Source organism: Heterocephalus glaber, unplaced genomic scaffold (assembly GCF_053883595.1).
Source record: "Heterocephalus glaber isolate CG9 unplaced genomic scaffold, H.glaber_assembly_v1.0 deba00001442, whole genome shotgun sequence".
Taxonomy (NCBI): Eukaryota; Metazoa; Chordata; class Mammalia; order Rodentia; family Bathyergidae; genus Heterocephalus; species Heterocephalus glaber.
Genome location: NW_028258296.1, coordinates 11157762 through 11171938, shown reverse-complemented (window position 1 = coordinate 11171938; position 14177 = coordinate 11157762).

Genomic DNA, 14177 nt, shown 5'->3' with positions numbered 1-14177 from the left:
AGAGAAAAATATTTTCAAGGGTACAAGTTCCCCAGGTGCTGAAGGAATCAAACCCATCAGATCTGATGGATGTATCCACTCTGACATTTGTGGAAATGTGCAGGAAGAAATATGCACTCATCCTAAATGGCATGCCACAAAAGCCTAAAAAATAATGCCTGATTTTCCATCTTCTAACTTTGAAGGATGGAAAAACATGTGTTTTGTTCACAACTGTGTCTGAGGGAAATGTGAACTTCCAGCCAACTGCATTCACATGCAGACCCTTTTTCTGAGATTGCTTTCAAATGCAAGCATAACATATGTTGTTCTGGTTGAAAGATAAATAAATAATAAAGGGGGCTTTTTACGATGTAAATTCCTAATATATAGGATTATGGGGAAGAGTTATGTTGTTTAAACCCATGTATAGTTCTCCCCTAGGTAGATTCACAGGGATGGGGGTGAGGGGTAGCAATTTTAGCCCTCGTGTGTTTTCTATTTCCCGTGGTGCCTTCATATGTGCCAGAAGATCTCTCCTCTGTCAGGGTACAGGGAGTCAAGCTCAATAACCATACTGGGAAGAATGGCACATGTGTTGACAGAGGTTTCTTACCCAGTGTAGAGGAGATAGAAGAAATTAGATGATGAATTTTAAGGACTGAAGCATACATTGTAGTTTTTCTAAACTACCAAATATTGTGTTTTTTCCAAGGTCACCGAGAATGGGCTAGCTGTCTTTTATGACACTGAAAAGGCCTTCATGTCTAAATGAATGAGTTCTGGAATTGCTCCCATGAAGAATGGCTAACCAATTTGTCTCAACTGGCACTTGAATGCGAAATTACAAATGAAGGTCTTCTGGACTGCACTGTGGTCCTTGGAAGAGCACTGGATGATTTATTCTCACTCATTTTCTCCACTTTCCATGCTAAAATATTTTTACTTGGTCAATAAATTATGGAGGCTGACATTAACAAGATGAACTGTGGATGAAAATATGTGAGCTTGAATATTTATAAGAATGTGGAATTGATATTTTACTCTTTCTCCAACTAGCTCTGGACTTGTGGGATCTGTTAAATAAGGGCATTGGGCTCCATTCAAATTAATTTAATAAGAGATCTTGGGGACTGATGAATCATGGGTCATTCATAATGGAGAAGAGAGTACTTACTACATAGGAAGACATTTTAGTGAAAGCAAGTGACATATTTGGAACAAGTAAGATGCAGCACTCTTCCTCCCTCTTTTGCGGAGTCTTTGGCATTGGACTGCTGAACTTGATGCTGACTCAGCTGATGCATGAGTACTGATGTATCAATTGTGTCTACTTACCATCCGAAGGGTCTGCTTAGCTTTTTCCACAGGTCATTTAGGACCAGAGGAGAGGACAAAAGTTGCAAGCTGTCCCAGTGCTGGAGGCATATTCTAAAAATAAAAGGAAAGAAAGTTTAAAACACTCAGAGTCATTTAGACTGGAGAGAGCTAAAATGTTCTCCTTAGAGAAGGTTTTATGACATACAGCTAAAAGAAATCCACAGACTTTGAGAAACAAAACTACTATAAGAAGATCATCAAGAAATGAGTATTTTAGGCAGATAAAACAAAGCTTCTGTATATAAGGAGGGGAAGAAGGGTTGAAGGGAGGGATGGGAAAAAAAAGAAGAAGCAAGATGTATCATGTACAGGTACAAATTCCCTATGATGAATGTTATCATTATGTATATCTAAAATGTACCATAAATGTTTTGCTTCAAAAAAAAGAACAGTAGCACTAGTTACTAACATTTTGTCCTATGCTTTGCGCTCCACTTATTTACTAATTTAAATATCAAGACTGTGTTATTAGATAAACATGTCTTAGCTCCTTTCTGATATTTTGTTATGAACTCTGTTCTGCCTTTATAGGAATAATGGTAAAGATGCCTCTGTGGGAAGCAAAGCTCCATCCCAAGTGCCTGGACAGGTGTCAGGCAGATAATTAAAAATGAGAGGAGAAAATCTTAGCTAAACACTTCGTATTATATCAATTTATACCTGAATTTTTCACAATCAGTCGTCTGGAAACTCCATGTGTTTCCCAGTCCTGAAGAGGATACTCCATTTCCTTGAATCCACTAGGATTTAAATATTGACTTTTCTAAAATATCATCCTCCAGAGCTCATGAGTACAGACATGACAGGGACTTGGAGTATTCGAGATGCTTCTGACCTCACGAACACTGAAATGAGAGATGGTGAAGCTTATTTTTAGCAGGGTATTTAGGAAGGGCCCAATGGGCTAATTTTCACCTAGGGCTGCTCATACAACCGTTGAAGATGTGCGAATAAGGTGCACCGCCAAAGTCTGTGATTGTTGTTATTTAGCACTTTATTTTAAGAGTTTTAAGCCTCATCCAGAAATATTTACTAAGCACATGTACATACAGGGCAGGCTGTCTGAGTGCCTGACAGGCTTTGTGTATCTGAGAAGTGAGTAATTTCAGCTTTCAGCCCATGAAGAGGAAAGGAGGCCACAGATTCCCCTGCCCCACTGAAGAGAACAGAGCATGGTCTGCTGAGCTATTTCCACAAAAAATATCAGAGTTCTGTAAAGCTGGAATTCAGCCTTTGGCACTCAAGTTACATCTCACCCATTACGTATTACGTATACAAACTTAAATGAAAAATAACCTGAGAAGCTTCATAATTGAAACAAGAGAGTCTGGATCAATAGAGGGCCAAAGGCCTCCCATGCTCGATAAAAGTTGCTCGGTGGTTTTCTTGGGTTTTATGGATGATTTTTTTTACTTTTCATTTCTCTACTTCATTGTATGTTGTGGAATTTGCCAAACTTAGGGAGTTACTCTGCTGGGACAGATCCCATTTTGATTCTTTGATTACAATCCGATAGAAATGTCAGGATATTAAGAAACAGGCCCGTCCAAGTGTTTATTACTTTTTCTTCTCTATCAAATTTAATCCCCTGCAATACCCAGATCTAATCCACATTTTTCTTAGTTCTCTGCAGAAATGTGGAAATCCTCCACTACTGGGATAATTTAGAGTTCCGTGTTGCTGATGCTAAAGATGGAGACAAAAGTTCTTCAGGTGTCTTTTGACAGCCAGACTCCTACAGAAGGTGCTGGGCAGGTGATCTGTACAAAAAGAAGTGAGTTGTTCTAATCACTTTATTTTTCCTGAGGAAAAATGGTGAGAGGCTGTGAAGAAATTTGATGACAACTTCCTTTTGCCTTATTTGGATGAAGGACAGCATTTTGTTCTCCTCTCTGTGTAGCTAAGAACATGTTATAGACAGAACGTTTATGTTCCCTTGAAATTTGTCTGTTGAAATTCTAACTCTCATGACACTGGCACTGGGAGGTGGGCCTTTAGGAGGGAATTAGATCATGCAGCTGGAGCCCACACAAAGGGGGTCCGTGTCCTCATGAGAGGGACCTCAGTTCCTCTCTCCTTTCTTCCCCTCATGTGAGGATACAAAGATAGGTTGCTGTCTGTATCGTCGAGGAGGATGCTTGCCAGAACCCAATCATGCTGCCACTGTGGTTTCAGGCTTTCTGCTTCTGAAGTTGTGAACAGTAACGTGTGTTTTTAAGCCACTCAGTTTATGCAATTCTGTGATAGCAGCCTGATCTGACTAAGGAAGAGCATATAAAACAAGAAAACAGAATTCAGAGGCAAAGGGCTCTGAGCAAAGAATTTGTAGACACTCTTTCCTTTTTTTCTATGTAAATAAGCACCACAAATTTAGAAGAAGGGTACCGTGACTTCAGCATACTGTCCAAATAATGGTCATAATCTAATTAGAACATGCATTGCCATGAAAAGCATAAGTCATCACATAAGGATGCCAGAGGGTTTGGGGTCTTGGGTACCCAGGCTGTTAGTCCCCTAAGTGTTTTGGCTAAAGCTCAGATATGTTCTAATAACCAACAATAGTCATTAGGAGTACAGTGTCCTTACTTTGGCATTAATTTTATTTAGCTAGTAGTTTATTTAATCGTTCTGTGTAAGCATCCTTAACACAGCACATATTGAAAAAATTTATACTTATTCAATAATTAGCCATGTGAACAAAGAATAACCACAAGTATGCATTATTATTTTTGCTAGACTCAACTGTTAATACTGCATAGAATAAAAACAAAATGTCATCAATTAAAATAATTACATTGGACTCTTCTAGAGAACAGAACTCTTTGGAAACTAGTCTGGGAAGATTAATATATGATCCTTGTAAATATAAAATAAAATAATCAATGATTGAATTAGCAAGATGCCTAATAGAGGTATCCGGCACTCATCTGCTTCTCCATGAAGAACCAAAGCAACAGGTGGAGAGTGGCATGTGGAGTTGAGGGTCAGGGGCAGAACACTGGAACCCAACAGTAGAAAATGGAAGCCTTTTAAAACCCATATACCTGGGACTGGCATAAGAGAAAAAAAATTCCAGCACCTTCAGGCCCCACTATATAGCTTCAGGAAGTGAAGTCTCCCCTTTCACTTCATCTCCCAGGGGTCCCCCAGAATGCTGTAGCCAGGAACCATCTTGAGAAAGGACAAATGGTCTGAATTTGGACTTCCCTCGGGGTCAGAAAGCCCTGCCTCTTCCGGTCTCGGGGACCCAGGACATTCTGCCTCACTGGCTCAGCAGGTAGCTGCCTCTTGAACCAGGCTTTAACACAAGCCCACTGAAAGCACTCTGCTGTGGGGAATGAGTTCCTGAACACAGGAACTGGGGTGGGGGGTCGGGGAGCCTTCCCTCTGAGACTGGGGGTGTGGCCAGTCATTGTGCTTCATGGCCCAGCTGCACAGTTCTTGCTACCTCTTTACCAGAGGCACTGTCATTAACCAGGCAGACAAGAAACGCTGAGGTTCCGTTGCTCCCCACCTGCAGAGCCAAGGTAGCCCAGGGCAGTTTTGAGCTATGGCTGTGCAGCCTATGAAGTTTTGACATCCGCTGTGTCTCTGGCTATTGCTCTGGCCCTGAGATGCACAGCCTAAGTCTAGAGAGAAAACTTGCCTGGTGCTGGCCATGTTCCTCCACGTACCTCTATGGAGAGGAATTTTACCCAATTGTAGCCAAGACCCACTCCCAATAGATCCCTGTGGGGCACAGCAAAGGAAAGGACTTGGGGGATAAAAGCAGGCCCAGCTATGCACAGCTGGGGAAGTGTGAGTATGCCCCTCCTGAGCATGGCCAGGGTGGCGGAAGAGAGGGGTAGCAAACTTTACTGCCACTGCACCTACATGAGTCCTCCGCATCGGTCACTCTTGTGCCTTGTCTGATAGCGCACTGCTGACAGGACTGTGTGTGCATGCTATGAAAGAGGTACTGTGGCTACTGCTTCCACCTCTTCTGTTGAAGCACATGGACCTGTACTGGTGTCTGATCAAAGAGCATGTGGTTCAGGCTTTCACCACGACTGGAGCAGCAAGTACTGTACAGAGACCTGTTCACGTGACAGAACCAGTAGCAGCTGTGCCCGAGGAAACTCCTGTCCCCCAACAGGGGTCACTGTCTAATGTAGGAGTAACCAGAGTTCACCTCACACACTCTGCTGTCTGTACCATACCTGCATAGCAGTGTCCCTATTCTTCCAAGACTCAGAAAGACAGTGGAGCTTTTCAACTTCAGTAAGGTAACGCGGTGCACAAGATACCTAATCACAAAGATGCTACATGGAGATACACTAAGGTAGCCAGCTGAAAATAAATTCAATATTGCATAACAAACCAATATACCAAGATATTCTAAAGTATGTAACTCTCTAATAACAGATTCCAAAGATATCAAGGTACGTGAAATGCCGGATAAAAAATTCAAAAGAATGATTTTTAAAAAATGCTCAATGAGAACCAAGGCAGTACAGATAAACAGTTAATGAAACTAGGAAGACAATGCGGGATACAAACAAGAAATTCAGCAAAGAGATAGGACTTGAAAAAGAATCATAAATCTTAGAGATGAAGAACTCAATAAATCAGATAAAATATTCAGTAAAACTATCAACAACAGACTAGATCAGATAAAAGAATGAATATCAGAGCATGAAGATAGATCTTTCAAAATATCCCACTCAGACAGATAAAGTGAAGAATGCATAAAAGATCTTTGGATACTTTTTTTTTTTTGGTCCGGCGGATCAAACTCAGGACCTTGTGCTTATGAGGCAGGTATGGCGCAACTGAGCTAAATCCCTGGCCCTGGACACTTTTAACAGATGAAACACTCATATCACCAGCACACTTGAAGAGGAAGAAATATAGATTAAGGTAGGGCATAGAAAACCAATTCAGTGACATAGTAGCAGAAAACTTTCCTGATCATGGGAAAGAAATGAATATCCAGGTGTAGGAGGTCTGTAGAACCCCGAATAGATATGAGCAGAAAAAAACAATCTTCACCATACTATAGTGAAACTGTCAAACATACAGGACAAAGAAAGAACTCTAAAATTTGCAAGATGAAAGTATGAAATCATATTTAAGATCAATCCCATGAGACTAAGCAGATTTCTTAGCTGACACACTATAGGCTGGGAAGGTATGGAATGATGTGTTTTGAATCTTGAAAGAAAATAACCACCAACCAAGATTACTATAATGAGCAAGGCTATCTTTCAGAATCAGAGGAGAAATCAAGACCTTCCAAGAAAAGGAAAAACTAGGGTAATTCATGACCACCAGACCAGCCTTACAAAAGACGCTTAAGGAAGGCCTACACCCAGAAGTGGAGAAAAAGAAGACTATCATGATAGAGAATGGGAAATGGAAAGGGTAAGAATGAGAGCAGATGAAAGCAGGATAGACATGAGCAATGCGTGATGTGTGTATTTATGGAAATACCACACTGAATCCCATTCATTTGTATGTGTTAATAGAAATAAATGAAAAAATAAATTACTCCTTTGGAAAATTGTTCTGACTAAATGTTTCTATGCTGTCTTGCATGATGCTTAGCATGTGTAGGCAGTTAGTAAATCTTTAATGAAAGTATTTTGAAAAATGTTTCTTGTATATATATATATATATATATATATATATATATATATATATATATATTTTTTTTTTTTTTTTTTTTTTTTTTTTTTGTACCAGGGATTGAACTCGGGTCCTTGAGCTTGCGCAGCAGGCAGGGAAACCACTGAACTAAATCCCGGGCCCGTGTTTTACTATATTGTAAGGAAGGTAACTAGCTTCCCTTGTATGTACTCTAACATCTATTTCTTGAGGGTAGAAATGGCCTTTTGTTAATCTGTTTACCCTCAGTTGTTATTCCTGTGTAAATTGGTAAAATATAAAATAGAATCATAGGTTAAAATCTGGAAATCTCGCTTATTTGATGTACCACCTGAGATAAATTGCATTCATTTTTTGTTCATTTTCCATAAAATAAGGATGATATATTTATGTTGTAAAGTAGTGAGCCCTAGGTTAGATATAGCATGTGTATCACAGTGTTTCTAATGCTAATACACATCTTCTTTGTTTAACGACCAATTCACAGTCCTGAGAGGAGGTCAGTAAAAGAATCGGTTGTGAAATGAGGAACTATGTATAGTGTGTACAATATTCAGAACAAAGAAATGGTTAAAGGAAACTCCATCTTGATGACCTTGCTTTTTTTTGCATAACTCTTACATATAGTGCTGTACTGTAATGTGGAACAGAGCATAAAACTACAGTATAGTGGGGCTGGGGATTTAGCTCAGTGGTTCCAGTGCCTACTTCGAAAGCAGTGCAAGGTCTCAAGTTCGATCCCCGGTACCAAAAAAAAATCCCCCCGAAAACTACAGTATAGTATGGGACCGTCCAGTACTGTAGAAGAAGCCACCATAAGGCTGCGCTGTCACTTACATTCCTGTGTTGTGGGTCCAAGTGCTGGTGGTAAGTCTGAACATTCATTAAGCAGGTAGGCTATTGAATGAGGAATCCCTGTGGTCATGGACCATCCTAATTAAATCCTGAGCCCTCCAGAGCTCTGCAGGGAATGAGGAACACGGATTTGCTTCCTGTTTCTGTGTACTCTAGGCTATGTCTTCACAAACACCACTTCCATATTTTCTGTTTTCTGAAAATTTTATTGAAAAATTTTATCTGTTAATGCCTTTTCCCATTCCTCTAGCTTTCTAGGGTTATACTGTTTTTCTTTTTTAAGAAAAATATTGCTTTGATGTTATTTTATTAGGACCTCAAAAATGAGGATACTAGTATGTGCTCACTGTATTAGTCAAGAAGTGGCAGATCGGCTTCATATTCTGAGCCTGTCATAGTTAAATTCTCAGGACATCACGTTGAGAAGAATTCTAAGACATGACCTGGCTGGATGACAGCAAAGAGGAGACAGAAGTGTTCCTTAGAAGGTACCGTCACTGTCCCTGCATGTGCAATGATGTCTACTAAACGGGAGTACAAAGTAGAGGTTTCTATCAAGAATATACGTAAAAAGAAAAGTTAAAGCTGAATCAATTGAGAAAATAACACCTAAAATGTTCAAGGTAGATATGGAATTTAAAAATTTGTACCTTTTCATTAGAGAAAAAAGCTGAGTCAGTTGATAAACCTTCAACAAATTTATAGGTACTCTTGCAATGTTAAAGAGTTCGTCTTTTAAAACAATATACAGTTCTAGAATTAGTGATTATTTTCAAGCTTTAAAAATAAATAAATTCACAAGAGATTACATAAATTTATGAATTGTGGATTGGTAGTGATGATTCAAAGAAACTGAGCATATTTCCTGATTCAGTTCTGAGATAATAAAAGAATTTATCATTCCTAAAAAGGTTTGTTCTTGCCACTGTCAATTTCACAGGAGTGGGCTTAATAACATGACATTTACTATGAAATAACTATTCAGAGACATATTTTAATGCATTTTATTCTCAAGTAGAAAACTCATGTAAGCTTTGCAGCAATCTTGAGAAACTGTGTACTACAATAATTGAATAATCACTGAAAAATCAAAAGACCTGGAAGCCAGTCTTGGCTAAGCAGATGTCATTTAGACTTCTTCAGCAGAACGTGGTCTGCTGGCAGTGGTGGAGCCCCTACACTTTAGCAACTTCTTCTGCCAAATCAAAATAACCATGAAAGGTGAACGCTTTGAATCAGCTGAGGACATGGAGGCAGCTACAGCAGCACAACTAAAGACATTCATGAAAGAGGACTGCCAGAACTGCTTCAGAAAGTAGCAAGAAGGATGGGATCAGTATATTCGAAGGGAGAGGAAATATTTTGAGGGGGATTAATGGTAGCCGGATAGGAGAAACCATGCTTCTCACCTTTCTTGCTTTCCAGGCTGCCCACCTCATAGCTACAAGGCCTACATCATGAGAAGTAGCACTGATATTTGTAAAAGTGACCAAAGACCCCAACATACTTATTAGAGTCCCTTCGTGATTATCCATATCAATATGTAGAAGACAAAGTGGAGAACAATTTTTTTAAGTGGATGAGCTTTTAAAAATGTACTGGGCTTGAGATAACCTCACGTTTAATACTATTTTTATGAGCATTTTCTTTCCAGACTATATTGAATTTTGGCAAAAATAAAAGTTAAGGGATATTTCTTGAGAGTGTAACAATTACACATTTGAAGGAGGCAGCCTTAGAATTGACACTATGAGATGTTTTACATATGCTGTTATTAATCTCCAGAGGGAATGATCCACAGCTGGATAAAATATGATAATAACAATATCTATGTTTTGGAGCAACATTTGGTGGATTTAAAAGATGTTTTTAAAGAATGTGTTCAATTCTTTGATATTTTCCTATCAAGAAATGGGGTCTGGACTCTTTCCTATTGGATCTGAGCTGGACTTGGTGACTTTTTTGAATATGAAGTGTGATTGAAAACTACGATGAAGATTATTTTTAAAAAGTATTACTGTAAAGACACATTCCCATTAATCTCCCTAAAAGTACCTACCCTTGCTTTGAACACACTTCTCCCATCTTCTTGCCACTTTCTGAACTGATACAGAAGTTCTCTTTTGTGTCTCGTTGCACTGTTGTCCCTGCCTTGATGTCCTGAATCAATTCCAGATATTTAGCTTGTATGGTCGTTTTGATTTGGGGGAAGATCTAGAAGTTACACATTGCCAATTCCAGTGAATAAGGTGAACGAGGACACACCTTAATGTTTTCACAAACCGGCCTTTCCATTGGGTGGCACTTGGCAGCAGTATTCACCATATTTTTGATCATGCCTCATAAAGATCCTCAAGGAAGAGAACTTCCAGAACTGCTTCAGAAAGAGGCAAGAATTATGGCATTTGTGCTCTCAAAGTGAGGGGAGTATTTTGAGGGGGATTGATGGCAATGTGTCTTTTACTGTAATAAATTCATGAAACTTCAACACCATATATTTTGATCACCCCCGTATAATGAGATGGAGTGTTGCTGTGTGACTCTAGAGGAGAAGTTATTAAAGTCTCTGCATCTTCTCTTAGAAGTCTTAGGATACTAATTGTTTGTGCCTTAGCCAGAATGCCTGAAATTTGGCTATTGCAAGTCTGCCTTCTAGACAGCCTCCACAGGGCGAAGAAACGTGGAGAGAGAAAAACAGCTGCAGCTCCTCCAGGCCCCCGATGTTCCAGTCCTTCCAGCTGAAGCACTAGATGGGTTAGTAGGGAAGCTTCAGAGGCAACCCTAGCACTGTCCAACTCCGTGAGGGACCTAGAGTGAAACCTGCCTAGCTGAGTTACATCAAAACCCTGATTCATTATAAAAATAAATCAGTTATTGGAATTTTCTTTCATCCTCAAAACTGAGAAGGCAAACTCATATCCCTATTTCATGGATAAGGAAGCAAAGATTTAGAGGAATTAAATGGATAGGTCCATCAGATTCTCCAAGTTCCTCTGTCCACCAGTGTGGACATTTCCTATCTTTATTCCTTTTATTTCTTTCTCTTGTCTAATTGCCATGGCTAATGTTCCCAAAACTACATTGAACAAGAGTGGTGATAGAGGACATCCTTGTCTTGTTCCTGATTTTAGTATGAAGGATTTCAGTTTTTGACCATTTAGTATAATACCGGCTGTTGGTTTTTCACAGATGCAGATGACATGATACTCTATATAGAAGACCCCAAGACCAAAAGTCTTCTAGACTTAATAATAAAATTCAGCAGAGTAGCTGGATACAAGGTCAACACACATAAATCAATAGCTTTCCTCTACATGAACAACAGACTCACTGAGACAGAAATAGGGCAAACAATTCCTTTCACAATAGCATCCAAAAAGCTAAAATACCTGGGAATCAACCTAACTAAAAAAAATCAAGGACCTCTTCTCTGAAAACTACAGCACTCTGAAAAGAGAGATTGAAGACAATATCAGAAAATTGAAAGACATCCCCTGATCCTGGGTAGGAAGGATCAATATAGTGAAAGTGGCCAGACTCCCAAAACTGCTATATAGATTCAATGCAATCCCAATTGAAATCCCAGCAACATACTTCACAGACCTTGAGAAAACAATCCAAAAATTCATTTGGAACAAGAAGAGACCTAGAATAGCAAAAGCAATTCTAGGTAACAGAGACATGGCAGGGGGTATCACAATCCCAACCTGAAACTATACTACAAAGCTACTGTGATAAAAACAACATGGTACTGGCAAAGAAACAGACCTGAGGTCCAGTGGAACAGATTAGAAGATGCAGAAACAACTCCAGACACACTCAGCCATCTCATCTTCGACAAAGGAGCCAAATACCCTCACTGGAGGAAAGATAGTCTCTTTAATAAATGGTGCTGGAAAAATTGGGTTTTAACTTGCCAAAGATTAAAACTAGACCTACATCTCCATGCACTAAAATCAAATTGAAATGTATTAAAGATCTAAATATTAAAATAGGAATGCTGAACTGGCTGGAGTTGGGTAGAACTCTTGAAGACATGGGTGTAGGAAAATATTTTATGAAGAAAACATCAGTTGCCCATGAACTAGCACAAACAATCAACAAATGGGATCTCTTTTTACTAAAAAGCTTCTGCACAGCTAGAGAAACCACCAGCAGTGTGAAGAGACAACCCACAATGTGGGAAAAAATATTCACCTGTTGTTCCTCAGACAAAGGTCTACTATCTCGAATCTATAAAGAACTTAAAAAGATCAGACCTCCCAAATTTAAAGACCCAATCTGAAAATGGGCATCTGAAATGAACAGACATTTCTCACACAAAGAAGTAGAAATAGCAACTAAATACATGAAAAAATATTCAACATCACTGCTCATTTGAGAGCTGCAAATGAAAACAATGCTGAGATTCCGCCTCACTCCAGAAAGAATGGCTACTATCATGAATCAACCAATAATAAATGCTGGTGGGGCTGTGGGAAAAGAGGAACCTTGCTCCCCTGCTGTTGGGAGTGTAGACTGGTGCAACCACTGTCGAAATCAGAATGGAGATACCTCAGAGACCTAGGACCGGAAGTCCCATTTGATCCAGCTATTCCCCTGCTGAGTATCTTCCCCAAAGAATTAAAAGAATCATATCACAGTGATATATGCACACCCATGTTTATGGCAGCACAGTTTGTAATAGCTAAAACTTGGAAACAGCCCAAATGCCCATCAACTGGAGACTGGATCAAGAAAATGTGGGTTTTTTTTTTAATAAAATGGAGTACTACTCAGCCCTAAAAAATGAGAAATTAAAGACATTTATAGCTAAATGGATGCACATTGAGGCGATACTCTTAAGTGAAATAAATAGGACACACATGTATAAATACTAAATAGTTTCTCTAGTGTGAGAAACTGAAAGTGTAAATAAGGACTAAAATGTATAATAGGTAATGAGAAATAGGAAGAAAAGGGGCAAAGGGGAGGGAGAAGTGGGAGGGGTAGGGGAAAGAAAAGAAAGGAATGGGATTAATATGAAAAAATGGAAACAAAGTATTTGTAGATAGGGAAGGATGGAGGGGGTGAAGGGAGGTCAGGGGAAGGGGGAAAAATAAGAACCAAGATACATCATGTACAGGTACAAACACCCAGTGATAAATGTAAATGTATTGTATACCTAAAATGTACCAATAAAAGAATTTAAGAAAAAATAAATAAATAAATTTCTTTTCAGTGAAAAAAAAAAAGGAAAATGAGGAAAGAGGGGAGAGGTGACTTAGACAGTCATAGATCCCGTGAGTGGGAGCACCGAGACTTTCCCAGCCTGCCTTCCAGTAATTGGCTGTGCCTGTGCCCTGTCCTGTAACAACCAGAATTGTTCTTCATTCAAGGAACTGGAGTGGCTGGAATCGCTTTAACTATCAGATTGTGCTTGTATCAGTAGAAATAGTGGGGAGGGCTTCGGTCTTTTCTCATGAATTTTCCATCTGTGTGCTCATAGTGAAGTTAGTTAACTTCTGTGAATCATGTTCACATCATCTGTAGAAGGAGGATAAAAGCTTACTTTGGAACGTTGTTAGGAAAACAAAATCTAATGAATAGAAATTAATGGTATAATGTAAATATTCAGTAGATGCAGTGTATAGAAATTTTCTCATAAAGTAACTTTATATTATCATTTAAATTTTTTTCCAGAGGCTCTAAAAAGATAAAAGGGATAACATTATAGTATAACAATAATAGCAACTATGGTTTGGCTCACTTAATCCTCCTCTTAGTAGGAGAAATAGGCAATAGTTTTCCCAGTTTTAGATGAGGAAGCAGCCATGACATGATAAAGTGATATATCAGTGAAGGTTGGGATTTGAATTTTGGCAGACCAAGAGGACAGAAAAATTATCTCTTAGCATAATGGTAAAAAAAAAGGTACTTGTTACTATTTGACCTCCCTTTACAGCCCTATGGGAGAATAAAACCAAGTGTAGTATATCTGATAACAGCCAAAACCTTGACCAAGCCAACTCATTTCCCAATCTTTCTGGAAAATAAATCATATTCTATGCAGTTACCTGTCACATTAATGTTGCTTAAGAGGAGGTCTTTCTGTGATGTCTGGGTTTTGTTAAGGTTTGTAGTGTAATTTTCATGCTTCAGATAAGGGCTCCTAACATGAAATGTGTGGGCTTTCATGATGCTATTATCTATGTTTGCAAACTGAAGCATAAGACGTTATTACCGTTTGGAACTATTTTAGGCTCAGAGTAAATCTGAAGTGTCTTTAGAATGCAATATAATTGTTGGATCCACGATTCAAGATATTTTAGTAATGT